The sequence below is a fragment of the Pogoniulus pusillus genome, chromosome 26 (assembly GCF_015220805.1).
Source record: "Pogoniulus pusillus isolate bPogPus1 chromosome 26, bPogPus1.pri, whole genome shotgun sequence".
Classification (NCBI taxonomy): domain Eukaryota; kingdom Metazoa; phylum Chordata; class Aves; order Piciformes; family Lybiidae; genus Pogoniulus; species Pogoniulus pusillus.
In genome coordinates, this window is record NC_087289.1 from 4,779,692 (window position 1) to 4,798,701 (window position 19,010).

A 19,010-nucleotide genomic window follows, 5' to 3' on the forward strand; every position below is an offset into this window, starting at 1 on the left:
GCTTCCATTCTCTCACGTAGCATTCCAGCTGCAGCGTGGGTTTCATTTATCTCTTGTTTGCCCCCGAATTAACTCGGCAAACACACTTCAGATCCTCAGCGGGTGTAGAACTAACATTGCCCTGGAAAACTTGCCCAGATTCAAGCAGAACAAAACAGCCCTGGAGTTTCCTTTTCATCTCTCAGCTCTCTTATCACTCAGAATTCCACTTCCAGTTGTTTCTGTCAGGTTAAAAAAGTTCCTTCAGCAGAGGGACCCTGAAATCCTTTTCAGATCTGACAATAAGGAATTGCAGCTGAGCTGGGGCTCGATGCTGAGCCCTGGGCTGGATCCTTGCTACAGCCTCTGTCCTGAGTGATGCAAAAACAACAGGGGAGGAATAAGATTATTGGACACAAGAAGAAAACTTTACAGTGAGAAAAATCAGCCACTAGAATAATCTCCCCAGAGAATCATAGAACCAACCAGGTTGGAAGAGACCTCCAAGATCATCCAGGCCAACCTAGCACCCAGCCCTAGCCAATCAACCAGACCATGGCACTAAGTGCCTCATCCAGGCTTTTCTTGAACATCTCCAGGGATGGTGACTCCACCACCTCCCTGGACAGCCCATTCCAAGGCCAATCACACTGTTGATGAAGAACTTCCTCCTAACATCCAGCCTAGACCTCCCCCAGCACAACTTGAGACTGTGTCCCCTTGTTCTGTTGCTGGTTGCCTGAGAGAAGAGACCAACCCTACCTGGCTACAGCCTCCCTTCAGGTAGTTGTAGACAGCAATGAGGTCGCCCCTGAGCCTCCTCTTCTCCAGGCTGCACACCCCCAGCTCCCTCAGCCTCTCCTCATAGGGTTTATACTCCAACACCAGACACTTGTGAGACCCTGCTGGACAGGCTACTGGGCCATCTCATCTAGACTGTGCTTTTGCAAGGAAAGGTTGGACCAGATGATCCTTCCAAGCTGGCATTCTAAGATTCCATGAAGGTGTGAAGAAAGGTGCAGCCATAACAGCCCACGATTTCACAGAGAGCCTGCAGCAGCATGGATGAGTGAGCTCAGATTGTTTATTTGGCAGAACCAGACTGGTTGTGCTCTGCTCCTCCAGCAGTGCAGAAGTGACAGGGGTTTGATCAATGGACAATTATGCTTCCCCAGACTCGTCCTTTTTAGGAGCAATGTGCCAATTCCAATAGACACTCCAGAAACATGAAACCCTGAGCTTCAGACTTGGAGCAGACAGAGATAAATAAAAATCAGAGGGGTTTTCCCTTGCTTCAACACAAACATATGTTCTCACCAGACTCTTTTGGACAGGAAATAACCCATTTCCCAGACAGCTCCAGCTACTGCCAGCCACTTTGCTTCAGACACTGCCGTGGCAGGAATGTAGAAAGCAGAAACGATTAGACCAGGTTGGATAAGATAGGAAGCTGAGTGATGAAAAGCTGCTACTGATCTCTCTCTACCTATCTGGGGCTGTTAGCAGCCTCCTCTCCCCCTCAGCCAGGGATGCTCTCCCATTGTTGAATTCTGCTCTAAGTAGCTGCACCACTCAGGCAGGGTTGGAAGGGACCACAAGGTCCTCCTTCTAGCCTCCCTGCCATGGGCAGGGACACCCTACCCTACATCAGGCTGGCCACAGCCTCATCCAGCCTGGCCTTATCCCCAGAGATGGGGCCTCAACCATCTCCCTGGGCAACCCATTCCAGGCTCTCACCACTCTCATGCTCAACAACTTCATCCTCACAGCCAGTCTGACTCTCCCCACCTCCAGCTTTGCTCCATTCCCCCCAGTCCTGTCCCTCCCTGAGAGCCTAAAAAGTCCCTCCCCAGCTTTTTTGCAGGCCCCCTTCAGATACTGGAAGGCCACAATGAGGTCACCTCAGAGCCTCTTCTCCAGCCTGAACAGCCCCAACTCTTTCAGTCTGTGCTCACAGCAGAGGTGCTTCTCTCTCTCAATTTCTCCTTGCAGCACTGATTTTCAAGCACGTTTTGCTCCTGTGTGTGCTTTCCCTGCTGGAGGTGGAGCTTCAGAAAAAAACAGGGGGGAACTTTTGTACACCTAGTTTGGCATCCCATTGGGATCCCTTGGGATAAAGCTTCCTGGATCAGTGCACTTTACTATTACAAGGTTGCCAATGACTATCCTGTTCTCCCCTGAAAGCCAAGCTAGCAATTTCCAAAGCCTCTTCTATTTTATTTGTGCTTAATTCAATAATACTTCCCTGTAGCTTCCCCAAGGTAATTGCTCTTTCCAGCATAGCTTCTCACTAGGTCACCCAGATAACCTGGAAAGAGCCATTTGCCACCCCCCCTGCCTTCAGCATAAAGCTGCTCTATCTTACTTCCATTGCATTAAGCTGGCTGAGATGGGAGCAGTGTTCTGGATGCAGTTGAGTTTGCTCTATCAGTCTCTTTTTTCCCCTTGGATAATTTCATGGTCCATTAGTTTGCTGCAGCAGCTCCTTCCAGACACAAACACATCAGCATGGTGTATGGGCTTCCCTTTTGCTCACAGAGGCACTGGGCAGACTACACATGTAGTGGTCACACTTGCTCTGGGGGCAGAGGAAAAGCAGCTCACCTGTATCCAGGGGGGTACAAAGCAGGATTCCATGGGATGCTGATGGCCACCACAGTCAGTGCTTGCTAATTTCAGGCATACAAGTGCCACAACACCTATCACTTGCACAGAGAGCAACTGAAGGCTCATACGAGAGCCCTGCACTGGAATGGAAGGTACCATTTGTCCCTTCTTTTTCAACTCCACCAGGAGGAAAAAAAGAGAGAATCTGTGCATAAAGATTTTGCAGCTGCATTACACTGTTCAGTTCCAGAACTTGCAGAATTGAGAAGCATCTACCCAACAGCAAAGCTGGGGCAAACCCTGTGGACAGGCAGAATGTGGCTGGAGGGGAAGGGTAAGACTGAGGTCTCTCCAAAATTACAGCTTTGCTTGGAGTTCACTTTCTCTCTCTACAGTTCAACTTGGGAGGGGAAAAAAAACCCCACACACACCAAAAAAAATAAAGCCAAACCCTGAATGTGAATCCTGTCTGAAAAGGTAAAACCAAGCTCCAACAAAACCCCAATGAAACAAAGGCAGTGTGGGGCAGGGGAAAGGGGGGGAGGAGTTGGTGGATCTAGACCACAAAGAAATGTTATTCATGGGCATTATTGATTAAGTTTTTCTCCCCAATGCATGCACAAATACTTATCTCTCAAATGAATGAGAGGCTCTGTAATGCCAGAGGGAAGAAGGGAAAAGACTATTGAAAACATGAGGGTCAGAGAAGCATCTGGCTGCAGTGGATGCACTGAGAAGATAAAGGAAGACATCTTTGCCAACACATTGGCCTGCCAAAGACCAAATGTGACAGAAGGCAGTGATTTCCAGACCCTGGAAACAATGCTTGGGCTTTGATAACAATGAAATAGAGATCAGGGAACAGATCCTGACTCGGACTACTTCAGTGCCAGGGCCCTGATCACAGAGCAGTTACATCACCCAAGGACCTTGGGTCGCTCCAGACAAAGCAGCCCATTAGCAGAGGGAAGAAGTAGATATTTATGACCATCCCTGTAAGACAGGGAGGAAAGGGAAGAGCAGCAATGAGTGGGAGCAGAGGAGAAAGGGGGCCTCTGACCCATGAACACCACCAAACCTGGCTGATGCACTAAGTACTGCCTCATGCCCAGGACTGCCGTGCCTGCTGCCACAGCAGTGATGCACATAGCTATCTGAAAACAGCTCTGGCTGGGGCTGTCTGGGACATCAAAGAAACGTTCCAAATCCAATGAGCCAAGGTCTACCTGTCCTCGGGTACCCCAAATTCCTGACTCAGCCACCTTAATTCATTGCCTCCATGACACTATCCCACAAGCCAAGGTCTATCCTATGAGCCAAACCCAGTATCTCATGTAGCATCATGTAAAGCAGGTCTGGCAAGCAGAGCTGGACACCATCCTCACCTCTCTGTGAAAGAAATAAAGCAGAGAAGAAGGTTTGGTGCTGAGCATTTGGTGATGCCAGCTCAGAAGCACTTGAGCCATGTAAAGGCTGTGAGGGAATATCAGGATAACCTGTTTTGGCACCCAGCATCCCAATGGGATCAGCTCTTGCACTCTGCCTGTAATACATTATTCCATCACCACATAACAGGCTAACCCTCCAATTTCCCTCCAATACAGAAATCAGGGAAAAGTAACATAAAACCCCTCCAAGTTAAGATAAAGAGTTAGATAAACTGAGAAGAAAAAATAGACAGATCATTGAATCAACCACATTGGAAGAGACCTCCAAGGTCATCCAGTCCAGCCTAGCACCCAGCCCTAGCCAGTCAACTAGACCATGGCACTAAGTGCCTCATCCAGGCTTTTCTTCAACACCTCCAGGGACAGAGAATCCACCACCTCCCTGGGCAGCCCATTCCAATGCCAATCACTCTCTCTGTGAAGAACTTCCTCTTAATATCCAGCCTAACCCTCCCCTGGCACAACTCGAGCCTGTGTCCCCTTGTTCTGTTGCAGATAGACAGATAATACAACACACAATTACCTCAGGGCAGCAGGACTGTGTCAGGGATGTATTCAGCCTGATCAGCACAGCCAAAGTCTTACCTTTGCACATCTACATCTGTACCTCTGCCACCGTGTGGGGAGCAAATGCTCAGCACCATACAGGTAAGATCTCCCTTGAATAGGATGCTGCAGCTGGTGTACTGGCAGTGGGCACCTACCGAGTTAAGAGGCAGCAAAGCTCCCCCCGAGCACAGAGGAACTCAGCAAACACCAACATGGGCTTTGGGCTTGCAGAGGTGTAAGAATGCAGGACTGAAGGTAGATGTGTACCAGGAGACACTACAGTTACCCAGAGCTCTGCTACTTCAAACCGTTTGCATGTCATCAGGTCTGTCCAGTTGCCCCCAGAACCAGCAGCTGCACAGATTCTGCCCCCAGAACCAGCAGCTGCACAGATTCTGCCCGTATTCTACACACACACAGAGGCTTTATTCCCGTTTCCTTGTGTGTCAGCAGCCAGAGCCAAGTGCTGTGCTCTCCCTGTGTTAACAATCCCCTCCCCATGATCTGCTGGGTCTGGCATTTCCACCCAACTCCTTGTGCCTCAGTTTCTCTGAGCGGGAGCATCATTACATCCCTGAAGAGCTTTGTTGTGGGACCTGCTCAATCCGCTCACAGAAGAAAAAAGAAAGCAAGACTTCAGGGGGCTCTCCCTGCTACCTTCTCTCAGTGTCCAAAACACAGGCAGCCAAGCTGCTGTCAGCCCCAAGCAGCAAAGGCTTAGGTGCTGGAGCAGGGCAGCCTCTAGTGGCTGCAAGCCAGGAAATGCTGGTCCCCAAAAGAGCGTTCAGGGAACGTTCGCTCCAAGCAGCCAGCCTGAATAAAGCACAGCCCGTGTGTGCTATTGCCTTGCCTCACGGCCCATAAACATTGTAGTCCTTGCACTCCCCTTCCCTGGTTTATATCCTCTCCTCGCTGCTGCTGCTGCCATCACTCACACGTTGCTTCCATTTGCTCACCCAAAAACCTCTGAGCCTGTGGGCTTGTGCTCTACCCATGCAGTCATAGGTGCCAAGAGACACATGTCTCGGGGCTCTTTAGCAGCCCTGAAAATGGGTCCAGCCTCAGGACAGATTGTCCATGCAGCTGACTGTGGTTAGCCACTGGATCTGCAGTCTCTAATTGCTGGAGCTGACTATTGGCAGTGGATCCATCCAAATGTATTAATGTCCCATCTGGAGAAGCACAGCCTTTTCTGCTGCAGGGTGTTCTGGCTCTGAGAGATGCACAGTGGCCTCTACTGCATGAAGAAGAAGGCTGCCCAGACCTGTCCTGGGAAGAGACTGTCAGGAACTGGAAACTTAGCCTTATTCCCAGCATCACATCCATGGCCACAACCACCAACGCCTCCTTAGAATCATAGAATCAACCCAGTTGGAAGAGACCTCCAAGATCATCCAGGCCAACCTAGCACCCAGCCCTGGCCAGTCATCCAGACCATGGCACTAAGTGCCTCATCCAGGCTTTTCTTGAACACCTCCAGGGATGGGGACTCCACCACCTCCCTGGTAAGGGGGACTGCAGAGCATGGTGCTGTAGGTCCAACTCTCTTTTACATTCCCCTTCAGCCTTTCCTGTCTTGCCTGCACCTCTGCCATCAAACCTTTGTCTCCCATATCAAAAGCTCTTGCTCTGCAGCTATCCTGCATCTCTGTCACAGACCTTCACCTTCCCCTCCCACAGAACATAATAATGAGTAGGACAAGCCATATGAGGCAAGAAAATCCCCCTGGCTGACTCCAAGAGCTACTTGGGTTCACCTCAGCACATCCCCACTCCCTGCCACATCCCAGTTTTACTGGTGAGTCAGAGCTCTCCAGCTAATGGCTGAGCATGGAGGTAAGAGAAGCAGCCAGAGACCAGTCTGTTTGTGGGACACAGGAGACAGATGCCTAAACAGAGAGACATGTAAGTCAGTTGGGTAGCAGATAAAGCAGGTGATGAGCTCTTTCAACACTGGTGTGTGATGGTTACTTGTCATGAGTTGTACAATCTTTTCCTGCCCTGTGTTTCAGGGCAATGACCAGTAACACAGCACAGCATCAGCACAAGGGCACGGCTGACCTCTGGCTGCTGCTTTGTCAATACAAGCAATTTAAACACAGTTTATGTCAATAATTCAGGCAGCAGCTCTACTTCTAGAGCATCCCAAAATGAAAAATAGGTGGGGCAAGAAATTAAGCAAAGAGGTCTCTGAGCAAGAAGCCACATCCTTCACCTTACCTTGCACCTAGGGAGCCAGCAATCATCCTTCTCAGGGGTGACCTTATTGATGTCTACAACTACCTGAGGGGTGGTTGTGGCCAGGGGGAGGTTGCTCTCTTCTCTCAGGTGGCCAGCACCAGAACGAGAGGACACAGCCTCAAGCTATTCCAGGGGAAATTTAGGCTGGAGGTGAGGAGAAAGTTCTTCACTGAGAGAGTCATTGGACACTGGAATGGGCTGCCCGGGGAGGTGGTGGAGTCGCCGTCCCTGGAGCTGTTCAAGGCAGGATTGGACGTGGCACTTGGTGCCATGGTCTAGCCTTGAGCTCTGTGGTAAAGGCTTGGACTTGATGATCTGTGAGATCTCTTCCAACCCTGATGATACTGTGATACAAAAGTTGCACTCCTTCCAAGCCTGGGGTCAGCTGTTTGAAAGTACAGAACATTTTATCTTGATCCAAATAGGAAAGAGAGCAACACAGTTTTGTTCTCATCCAAGATGCTGTCAGAGCTGTTCAGAAGAGGAGCAGAAGCTGCATCCAGCTCATTCTATCCACCTGACAACAGCATCAGGGCAGAATAAAATCAGAAGGCTGATGGTCATAGGGTCTGGCAGCTCCCACAATGTCTCCCCCTGCTATCAGGGCCAACTCTTCCCCTCTCAACAGCGAAACAAATCACCCAAACACCCTTTTCCACAATTCACAGTAAGCTCAACCTGCAGAGATGCTGCAGGCAAACAAGCTTCCCAGAAGCTTGGTTCTGTCACAATCAATTCACATATCCAATAACTAGATATCTCTAGACATCAGGACACAGCATATTTCACAGTATCATCAGGGTTGGAAGAGACCTCACAGATCATCAAGTCCAACCCTTTACCACAGAGCTCAAGGCTACACCATGGCACCAGGTGCCACGTCCAACCCTGCCTTGAACAGCTCCAGGGACGGCGACTCCACCACCTCCCCGGGCAGCCCATTCCAGTGTCCAATGACTCTCTCAGTGAAGAAATTTCTCCTCACCTCCAGCCTAAATTTCCCCTGGAATAGCTTGAGGCTGTGTCCTCTCGTTCTGGTGCTGGCCACCTGAGAGAAGAGAGCAACCTCCCCTTGGCCACAACCACCCTTCAGGTAGTTGTAGACATCAATAAGGTCACCCCTGAGCCTCCTCTTCTCCAGGCTAACCAATCCCAGCTCCCTCAGCCTCTCCTCGTAGGGCTGTGCTCAAGGCCTCTCACCAGCCTCGTTGCCCTTCTCTGGACACACATTAATTGTCTGTACTGGCTCCACATTAATTGTCTGTACTGCACTGTGGGCAGAGGTGCTCCAAGCCAAGAGCTCCTAGTCCAAACCAAGTGAAGTGCATCCTCTGTCTTCTCCTTACTTTCCGGTCACTGAATTGCTGGAGTTTAACTCAGGCCACGATTTTCAAGCTTTGTTCCATGATTATGAAGCACTTTTTGACTAAAAGCCTAGAGTCACAAGAATCCATCTGACTCCAGAATCCAAAGCTTCAGAACAAATGCCCATTCTTCCAAACATCACAATGAAACGATGCGAGCCAGCGGTACCCGAAATAACACCCACTTTATCTTCCCGTTTCCCCTGCATGATTATGGCTTTCATTTTGCTGGGGTAGAAAACCTTGAAAACAAAATGAGTCACTTTGATTTTTGTTTCATGGAAAAGTTCATTTCCTGGCTCCTTCACTTGCTCATGACATTCAGCTGACGGTGTCTGTGTTTTCTGAGGAGTTGAAAGATGTTGGAAGCTTTGGGCTCTGCTGGACCAGGAGGGCAAATCCCCAATACCTCTCCTGCCATGCTCCAGTTTTGCATTGGCATCCCAGTGCCTGGAAGTACTCAGAACACAGGAGGGTTTTTTCCTGGCTTTGCACTAGGCTCACAGCTTTCCTTCTCATAACCTGGAGCACAACAAGCCCTATGAGGAGAGGCTGAGGGAGCTGGGGGTGTTTAGCCCAGAGAAGAGTGTGGCCAGTAGGACAAGGGAGGTTATTCTGCCCCTGTACTCAGCACTGGTCAGGCCACACCTTGAGTTCAGTTTAGGGCTCCTCAATTCAAGAGAGATGTTGAGGTACTGGAACGTGTCCAGAGAAGAGCAATGAAGCTGGTGAGGGGCCTGGAGCACAGCCCTGTGAGGAGAGGCTGAGGGAGCTGGGGGTGTGCAGCCTGCAGAAGAGGAGGCTCAGGGCTGACCTCATTGCTATCTACAACTACTTGAAGGGAGGTTGTAGCCAGGTGGGGTTGGTCTCTTCTCCCAGACAACCAGCAACAGAACAAGGGGACACAGTCTCAAGTTGTGCCAGGGGAGGTCTAGGCTGGATGTTAGGAGGAAGTTCCTGCCAGAGAGAGTGATTGGCATTGGAATGGGCTGCCCAGGGAGGTGGAGGAGTCACCATCCCTGGAGGTCTTCAAGACAGGACTGGATGAGGCACTTAGTGCCATGGTCTAGTTGACTGGCTAGGGTTGGGTGCTAGGATGGACTTGATGATCTTGGAGGTCTCTTCCAACCTGGTTGATTCTATGATTCCCATTTCTGAACCCAGCACAGCAGGTGACTGACACACTGAAATTTTGGCAACATTCACCCCAGACACTTGAATGCAATTAGGAAATAAACCACCTTCAGCATCACACAAGCCTGTGCTATGGTGGTATGAGTGGAGGAGTGTGAGCCCTTCCTCCTGCTGTGTAATCCTGACCACTGCATCATATACCCCCTGGAAATTAATGGGGACGGACTCTTTTACCCCATCCTGAGTAAAAGCCTTTTCAAGGTGACTTTGCCAGGGGATGGAGCAGTCCAAGCAATCCTGAACCCTATCCTGAGTAGAAGCCTTTTCAAGGTGACTCTGCCAGGTGATGGAGCAGTCCAATCAATCCTGAACCCTTTCCTTCTACAGATCTTTGAGTACTTTACTCCATGCCTTGGGTTTGTCCTGCAGAGAGGATCCTATCACCCCCATCAGAAGGTTAATTGTATCTCAGAGGGCTTCACAAGACTTGCATTTATCACTACTCACCATACCTGTGTGAGCAGACCTGCATTGGTCCAGTTAAGGAGGCACTTGAAAATCTCAGTCTCCCCTCCTGCCTCTCTCAACCCTCCAACACTTCATGTCAGCCATGCAACACCTGCCCTGGTCTCTCAGTCTCCCCCAGCCTCACGAAGAGATGGGGCCAATTTAGCAGTATAATGAATGCACCTACATCAAAGTTCTGATTCAAACACTTTGATTAGTTTTAGTCACTGGCTCCCAATCCAGAATGATGGTGACACCAATTCCTTCTCAGCCCCAGTGACTAATTGTGATACAGAGGCAATTAGGCTTGGTTAAATGATCCATGTGCCTTCAAAGTAATGATGTGTCAAACTGCATTCGCCCAAAATAAGCCAGGATTGACTTGACAATCAAAATATCTGTTTCTTCAAAACTCAATAAAAACCCCAGAGCTGCTTCTTCCTCCCCCATGCAGCTGCAACATGAAAGGCTTGCCTCGCTGTGCGTGGAGGAGGATGGGCCAGCCCCGAGGGAGGTGGGGACAGGCACTAGAAGGCTAGATGCTGTTAGCTGCAGCAGCTCTCACTGACCACTTGCTACAGGCAAAGTAGAGCTGGATAGGGTGCAAACCTTAGAATAGAATCATAGAACCAACCAGGTTGGAAGAGACCTCCAAGAGCATCCAGGCCAACCTAGCACCCAGCCCTGGCCAGTCATCCAGACCATGGCACTAAGTGCCTCATCCACTCTTCTTGAACACCTCCAGGGATGGTGACTCCACCACCTCCCTGGTAAGGGGACTGCAGAGCATGGTGCTGTAGGTCCAACTCTCTTTTACATTCCCCTTCAGCCTTTGCTGTCTTGCCTGCACCTCTGCCATCAAACCTTTGTCTCCCATATCAAAAGCTCTTGCTCTGCAGCTATCCTGCATCTCTGTCACAGACCTTCACCTTCTCCTCCCACAGAACATAATAATGAGTAGGACAAGCCATATGAGACAAGAAAATCCCCCTGGCTGACTCCAAGAGCTACTTGGGTTCACCTCAGCACATCCCCACTCCCTGCCTCATCCCAGTTTTACTGGTGAGTCAGAGCTCTCCAGCTAATGGCAGAAAAGCCTGGATGAGGCACTTAGTGCCATGGTCTGGTTGATTGGCTAGGGCTGGGAGATAGGTTGGCCTGGATGATCTTGGAGGTCTCTTCCAACCTGGTTGGCTCTATGATTCTATGGGACAGGCAAGGGTCTCTGGCCATCTGCACCAGGCTGTTACTGCAGATCTCCTCATCGGAGGCCCCAAGCCAACAACAGAAGGTTTTGCTGGTTGCACCTTCAGGGCAGTTCTCTGAGAGCTTCACTCTAAAGAAGCCCTACAAACAGGCATCTGCTGCCATGAAGTGACCCTGCAGACCCCCCCAGCCCCACAGGAAGCAGATGGGTCGACTCAAGGGAACACTTCTGTGAGAACACAGTGCTCACAGGGCTTGCATGACACCGTCCACCTCTGGGACAGGGATGCTGAGGAGATGCGAGCTGAGTTTCTCTGTAGTTCAGACAGCAGATTTCAGAGTACTCTGTGCTTCCCTATCCAATATCCTAACACAGAGTTAATAAGGACCAATCCTCAAGTCTGTTACCTAGTTATCTGCCTCCACAGGGAGCTTCTGCTAATTAAGCACAGCGGGTTAATTGGAAGAAACCACACAGATCTCCCTATGGAGCAAGCCCCAGGAATGAGCTCCTCCAATCATTGCTGCCCCATCCCACCCCGTAATCTGCAACCTCCAGAGGGTTCATTAGCTCTTGCTGCACACCCACAGCAGAGGAAGGCACCCACCTCCATGGGACCCCATCAAAGGATGCTCTGGCAGCTTTGCTAATTTCTACATCACCCCCAAATTGTGCCAGTGCAGTTCCCATCTACTCTGCACAGCTCACTGAACCTAGCTGTGAAAAGGGAAACACAAAGCAATTATCCATGTTAATGGAAGTCTATTCTCCATCCTTCTCTCTCTCTACCCTCGCGAAGGTGCCACAGAGCTAAGTGCAGCTTCTGACCTGCCTACATCTGCATCTCTTGTTTACATCCATTCTTCCACAGGCAGCAGAGCCCACAAAGGTGATTTTTCAAGAGCTTTTCCAGTAGATTCTCACATGTTTGTTCTGGCAAGCTCATCCCTTAGAGACACCACTTTCAGTCTTTCTTCTCCTCTTTTGTCTAACTGAAAAGGAATTTAGCATCTTTGAGACTCTGCACCACGACAGATTTGGCTGAAAATGGGACAATTGGCTCAAAATGCTTGGGGCTGGGGTGAGAAATGAAGAGCCAAGCTCAACATTTCATTCCTGGGACATAAGGCTGGAAAATGAGAGCTTTCACATCCAGAGAAAATTACCACCTAGGAAACAAGAAGTGGCACTGCCTCATCCCAAAACAGTGGTCCATCTCACACAATTCCTTCCTCCATGCAACTACTTACATCAGCACAGACTGAGAGCAAAGGTCCAGGGGGAGGCTGAGCCTCCTGTTTGCATGCAGGACAAGCCCTTGCCACCAGCAGAAAAATGGAGAGATCCCCAAAATCTGTGATGTGGATGTGAGTAAAGCAAGTCAGAGCTGATGATGCCACAGGTCTCTAACCCCTGTGCTCCACAGTGAACTCAGCAGCACAGTCAGTAACAGACCAAAATAGCAACTTACTACTGGGAGAGATTTTTCAAGCTGTCATTTCATCTGTGACTCTCTGGGCTGATCTGCAAAAGGCTGTGAAATATTTCCAAAGAGATGTGGGAATAGAAATCGTTATGGAGGCATTGTTTCAGTTGGAAGAGACCCTTTATGACTGAGTCCAGCCATTACCAATTTAGTTCTACCAAGTCTGGTGCTAAACCATGTTCCCTGGCACCACACAGAATGGTTTAGGTTGGAAGGGACCTCAAGGATCATCCAGTTTCAACCCCCCACCATAGGCAGGGACACCTTCCACTAGAACAGGTTGCTCAAGGCCTCATCCAACCCAGCTTTGAACACCTCCAGGGAGGGAGCAGCTACAGCCTCCCTGGGCAACCTGTGCCAGTGTCTCACCACCCTCACTGTAAAGAACTTCTTCCTAACATCCAGTTTAAATCTCCCCTCTTCCAGTTTAAACTCATTATCTCTTGTCCTGTCATTACAAGACCTTGTAGACAGTCCCTCCCCAGCCTTCCTGTAGGTCCCCATCAGATACTGAAAGGTCACTCCAAGGTCTCCTCGAAGCTTCTCCTCTCCAGAGCCCAAACTCTCATAGCCTGTCCTCATAGCAGAGCTGCTGCAGCCCTCCGAGCATCTTCATGGCCTCCTCTGGACTCATCCCAACAGTTCCATGTCCTTCTTGTGCTGGGGGCTGTGGAACTGCACACAGTACTCCAGGTGGGGTCTGACATTTGTGCTCCTGTCCTCCACAGGAAAACTAAAGTCTCTCACCTTCTAAGGGGTAGTGGTTTATTCATGCTAGTGGTCATAGCATGTTATAATCTCTCCTCCCCAGCATCTCCTCTGTTTCAAAGAGATTAACTACTTGCAACCCACCTTTTCCAATGCAGAAAACTGACCTCCCGCTTCTGCCCTAGCCAAGCCTCCCTGCTCCACAGCTACCAGTGGCTTCAGCTCTTATACTAAATGGATCCACATCCCCAGTTAGGATCAGGATGGTTGCTTTCAATTCAATCAAAGCTTCAAGGCTTCCTTCTGACACACAGTGAGCCAGCCAAGGCTCCTAGTCCTGGATCTCCAGCCCCTGACACCCTGAGGCTTCTACCTTCTCCCAGATGCCAGAAGGCAGAACCACAGCCTTAGGCACAGCTGGAGGTGGGCAGGAAGGTGTTAAGTCTGGAGCTGTACTAGCTCTCCCCCTGCTGCAGTGGAGACTTCATTCTTTATTTATGGGCCAGCCTCCTCTGGATGGGAGATACTTAAATTTTTCACAAAGGTCTATGTCCCATCACCCAGGGCAGTTTAAATTTTCACTCATTTCATCACACACAGACACTGGTGCAGGCAGACAGTAATTACAGCAGGAAAAGGATGGGGGGGGGGGGAAAAGGCTCTTTTCTGCAATGATCATCCCCTATGTAAAATAGAATGATGTATATTTCACAAGATGAAAATGCTTTGCCTGTTGCACCAGTCAGCCCTAGCCGCACAGAGCAGAACAGAGACATTAAAAGAGCATCTCACTAAGGTGTTGCCTCAGCCAAAGGACATCACTGCTGTAAACAACCACTGAATGTGAGAAAGCCCCAAGCAGCACTTAGCTTTTCTTTAAGCACTGTGTCACCAACAATGCTCATCAAAAGGCAGCTCAAGAACAGAAAGCTGGTTGACATAGGAGCCTCCAAACAGAGTTTGCAAACTTGGGATGTCTCTGTGTGGGGTGCTGACATCTGCCCCTTAACGGGTCCCATTTTCAAAGCCTCATGACAACCTAGCTCTGAGACAGCAGGAGAGTCGTTGTGATCCATGGCAAGTCCCCAGGCTTGCTGCCTCCTGTCACCAACCACAGAAAGAGCAGCAGTCACCACTGCCCTAGCAGGCAAAAAAGATGCTGATAAGGGAGATCTCATCCCCTCACCAGACAGAGTTTGATCAGACACAATCAAACAGGCTGGTTTTATGTGTCAGTGAAGGTTCAGGCTGCCAGCAGAAGTTCCTAGGCTATTTGAACAGCTCAATGTAACTGTTTTCTTGTGGATAATGTTAGGGAAGGGAGAAACAGCACTGCCTGAGTGCTATAAAGGAGAAATGGTCATTGTCTTGCCATCAAAGCATCACACCCTGATCATTTTGCCAGATTGGCTTTAAATGGTTAATTGCTGCTGCAGGAGAACAGACAGATTCTCTAAGGGCAGGAAGACTGCTTCTACTCAAACAGGAGGACAGGCAGCACAAGAAGTGCAATTCCTCATCATTGCTGAGGAAACTGAGGCACAGAGAGACAGTGATTTGTTTACAGTCACAGGGGGAGGCTGTTCTGAGAGTAGAAATAGAAATCCCATTTCACAGCCCCCCCCCAACTTGGGAACCTCAACTGTTTTTCCTTCCTATCCAAGCCATCTACCCTCACCTGCTGGACCTGTGCATTTCATAGAAGCAGAACATCTTTTAGGTTGGAAAAGACATTTAAGATAACCAGGTCCAATCATCAACCCAACACAGGCGAGCCCAATACTAAACCATGTTACTAAGTACTACATCTCATCATTCTGCCACATCTAGGGACAGTGACTCCACCACTTCCCTAAGCAGCCTGTGAATCACCTCGAGGTGATTTCCTCTCATCCTTTCACTTGTTACCTGAGAGAGCAAACTGACCCTTACCTCACTACAACCTCCTTTCAGAGAGTTGTAGAGAGCAAAAAGGTGTCCCCTCAACTTCCTTTTCTATAGGCTAAATGACTCCAGCTCCCTCATCTGTTACTCATAAGACCTGTGCTCTAGACCCTTCACCACCTTTGTTACCCTTCTTTGACTGTGCTGCAACACCTCAAGATCCTTCTTGTAATGAAGGGCCCAAAACTGAACCTTGTATTCAAGATGTGGCCTCAGCAGTGTGGAGTACAGAGGGACCATCACTGCCCTAGTCCTCCTGGCCACACTATTCCTGACACAATCCAGCTGGCTGCTGCTGACATTCTCAGGTCCTTCTTTGCCAGGCAGCTTTCCAGCTACTCTTCTCCAAGCCTGTAGTGTAGCAATTTGTGGCCTGGTGGTACAAAAAGAGCACATCAGAGGGCTGCAGATGGTCACTAAGTTTTGCAGACTTGGGCTTCTGATCAACACAGCAGGTAGGTGGCACAGTGCACAGAAATACAGAAGTTACAGTTCCCATTCCCATCACAACAGAGGAGAAGAAGATACCCCCTGGGAACCCTACTTGGCACTGCTGGAAGTGGAGGCACAAAGTTTGCTTGTTTTTCTTTCATGGACTGGAAGGTCTCTGGTTGTACTAACTGCTTCCTGGAGAAGAGTGTAATTAAAATTGAACAGCTCCAAGTCCTTTATCATCATGAATATTAAAGAAAGATAAATACTCTATCAATATTCATGTGAGAAGAAACAGCAAATGAAAGGCAGGACTCCATCCCAGCTGAGGCTTCAGCAGTTCAGAAATGAAGTTATACAGCTGGAATCACAAAATGATAGGGGTTGGAAAGGACCTCTGGAGATCATCAAGTCCAACTCCCCTGCCCAAGCAGGTTCCCCTAGAATAGGTTGCACAAAAAAAGGCATCAGGGCAGATTTTGAATGACTCCAGGGATAGGAACCTCTGAGCAGCCCATTTCAATGCTCCACCAGCTGAGGCAAAGCCTGAGGCAGCACTACAGCAGGGCTGACTGCTCTCATGGTGTCACACGCAGCCCAGTCTTGCTCTCCTCACTGCCTGCTGCAAACTCAAAGGGTCAGCACCTCCTGCTTCGTACAGCCCAGCAAAGCCATGCATGTGGCCCATGGGTGGTGTGCAGCTGGTTCATGGGCAAAGGTCTGTGTGTCCCAGCTCAGCCTTGACAAGCACTGTAAAGGAGAAAACAGACCTAGGTAGATTGCAAGAGAATCCTCCATATCAATATCAGCCTACATCTTTCTCCTGCAGGAGGTCCCAGGTGATGCTGACCACACCACCAGGTTTTCCTAAGGACCAGGCACATCACACTTCACCCAGACTGCACCCCTCCATTTTCCCAGCAGCTACTCACTCTCTTGCGTGCTCTGACCCTGGTGGAACAACAGAGGAGAACAAAAGAGCAGAGGTATCATGGAGAAAGAAAGCCCTCCCCAGGCTCAGCATAACAACACAAGCCATGGCTGCTCCACAGCTATTTATACAATTCTCAAACTTTCTCTAACTGGCCCCAAGACAAATTCAATCCACCTGAGTCAGACCAATGAGCAGCATTAACCCCTGGTTTCCAGCTACCCTCAGCACCCACCTCTGTAGTGGAAGCACAGTCCTGAGCCATGTCCCAAGACTCTGTCTGAGTGTGTAAGCCTGGTGTTTAAAATTCCTTCTGTCTGTAAGCAAGAATGCAAAGGCCTCTGAGGTGCTGCCAGGTGGTGTGTCAGGCTTCACCCTCATGTCCTCACTTTGTTCTTGCACTGGTCGTGTGCTCTCAGCACCTGTATACTGCCACAGAAGTTGGCTGCATCCTGACAGTGAAATCATGTGCAAATCATTTTGTGTTGTATCAATTTTCATGCTCAAATACACCCCCAAAGATCTCATTCATGAATGAGTAATACCGAAATTGCTCTCCACAAACACAGCCCAGGGCACCATCCCTCTCTGCCCACTGCTGCCCTCAGGAATAACAATCTTCTGCTTCTTCCAAACCTATGGCTTATCATCAGCTCAGTTTTAGGGCTTGGTTGGGGCATGAGTAAGAACCAAAATGTGACTAGAATGGCACATAAATGTGGCTGTGCACAAAAAGACAAGCCACAGCAGATTTTGGTCCAGTGCTGGGTCTCATAAACACCTCCATCACTCCTGTCTTCAGCTGTAGGATCTATAAGCTGTGCTCCCCCTCCAGCCTACAGAACATGTTACTCATTGCCTGCCATTCACAGGTGTGCTAGTTTGAGGCTAATTAGAACATTTTAATGAGAACAATTAGATTATAGGCTGTGGAAAGAAAACGATGGTGATGTCTGCCTCACTCACAGGCTTGCTGAGATGCATAAAAGCAAGAACACAAACATAGATAAGGGAGATTATGTGTCTCTGTCCTAGTCTGTGCTTCTCTCTGGTCTTCTGTGTAACTAATCCTTCTGCTTCTAACCTCCTTTGCTGATCCTCTGATCACCTTGCACATAAGGCATGCTCTGGGATAAGGTAGAGGGGTGGGAAGAAGGTGAAAGGGTTCCCTTCCTGGGGACTCTGGTTTATGGGGGGGGTACTGTGTTTCTGTATTACTTTTAACTTGTGTATTTCTGTATGCAGCTGTATACAATTGTAATAGATTGTAAATGCCTGCTTGTATACTGTGCTAAGCTGCAAAGATAAAGCTTCATTCCTTAACCTGCAGCCAGCTGAGTCTAGTTTGGGTGATTTCATAAGAGTGGGGGCGGCGGGGAACTCCCAAAACATCACAGCAGGGTCTCTGCACGCCTCCTAACGGCAGGTGGCAGATGATTAACAGGTTGTTAACGAGAGCAGAGCTGGTGTGGGTCGCTAATGCTCTACAGCGAGACTCACTCAGTCCCCGTGAAGAGCTACTGCTGCTAGGCTGGCTTGCAGTACTGCACAGCAGCAGGCAAGCTGCTTGCAGTCCTCAGTCCTCTCCCTCCATGTCTGCTGCGTGCAGCTCACTGGCCATACTTCTTTCAATAGAGCCCAGGATGCTATTTGCCTTCTGGGCTGCAAGGGTGCATTTTTGTCTCCATGGCCAACTTCTTGTCCACCAATACCCCCACTTCTGTTCCTCCAGGGCTGCTCCCACTTCTATCATCTCCCAGCCTGTATTGATAGCAAGGGCTGCCCCAGCCTATGTGCAGGACCTTGCACTTTGCCTTATTGAACTTCATGAGCTTCTCCTCAGCCCACCTCTCCTGCGTCTCCAGGTCCCTCTGGCTGGTATCCCTCTGGATTGTGTCCTGTTCCTGTCCCAAGATCCAGTGACACACAACAAACTGCCTGCCTGCCCCAGCTCCACCAAGGACAAAAATGCAACAAGAGGGGCCCCTGATCATGGTAAAATGCTCCCTAACTCCATCCTTCCTGGTACCACCATAACCTAGACCTCGGAAAGCAGGTGGATCCAACTCAGCAGCAGCAGGGATAGGAGTGTTCATCACTGAGCTAGCAGAGACATTCAGGCTCCCATATCTGTCACAGCATCTGTCACAACCACATCTAGAAATGCTTGTAGAAGCTCAGTAAAGAGGGCTTCCCTTTTGTGGAGGCTGGAAACTTCTACTGATCCTAAGAGAAGGTGAACATCTGTCTACCTGAGGCTGTTCAGTCTGGAGAAGAGGATCTGAGATGACCTAATTGTGGCCTTCCAGTACCTGAAGGGGGGCCTACAAAAAAGCTAGGAAGGGATTTTTTAGGCTATCAGGGAGTGACAGGACTGGGGGGAATGGAGCAAAGCTGGAGATGAGGAGATTCAGCCTGGACATGAGGAGGAACTTGTTCAGCATGAGAGTGTTGAGAGGCTGGAATGGGTTGC

At 49.5% G+C, this 19,010-nt stretch overlaps 1 long non-coding RNA gene across 2 annotated transcripts in view; it reads right to left on the minus strand.

The window, feature by feature from the left end:
- The window catches only part of LOC135186925 (uncharacterized), a 30,647-nt gene extending 14,021 nt beyond the window's left edge, over nucleotides 1–16,626 (minus strand). For both annotated transcript variants that reach the window (XR_010307149.1, XR_010307148.1), the window contains exon 1: nucleotides 16,539–16,626. This is a non-coding gene — a long non-coding RNA (uncharacterized LOC135186925). The remainder of the gene's footprint in view (nucleotides 1–16,538) is intronic.
- Nucleotides 16,627–19,010: the final 2,384 nt, after the last annotated feature.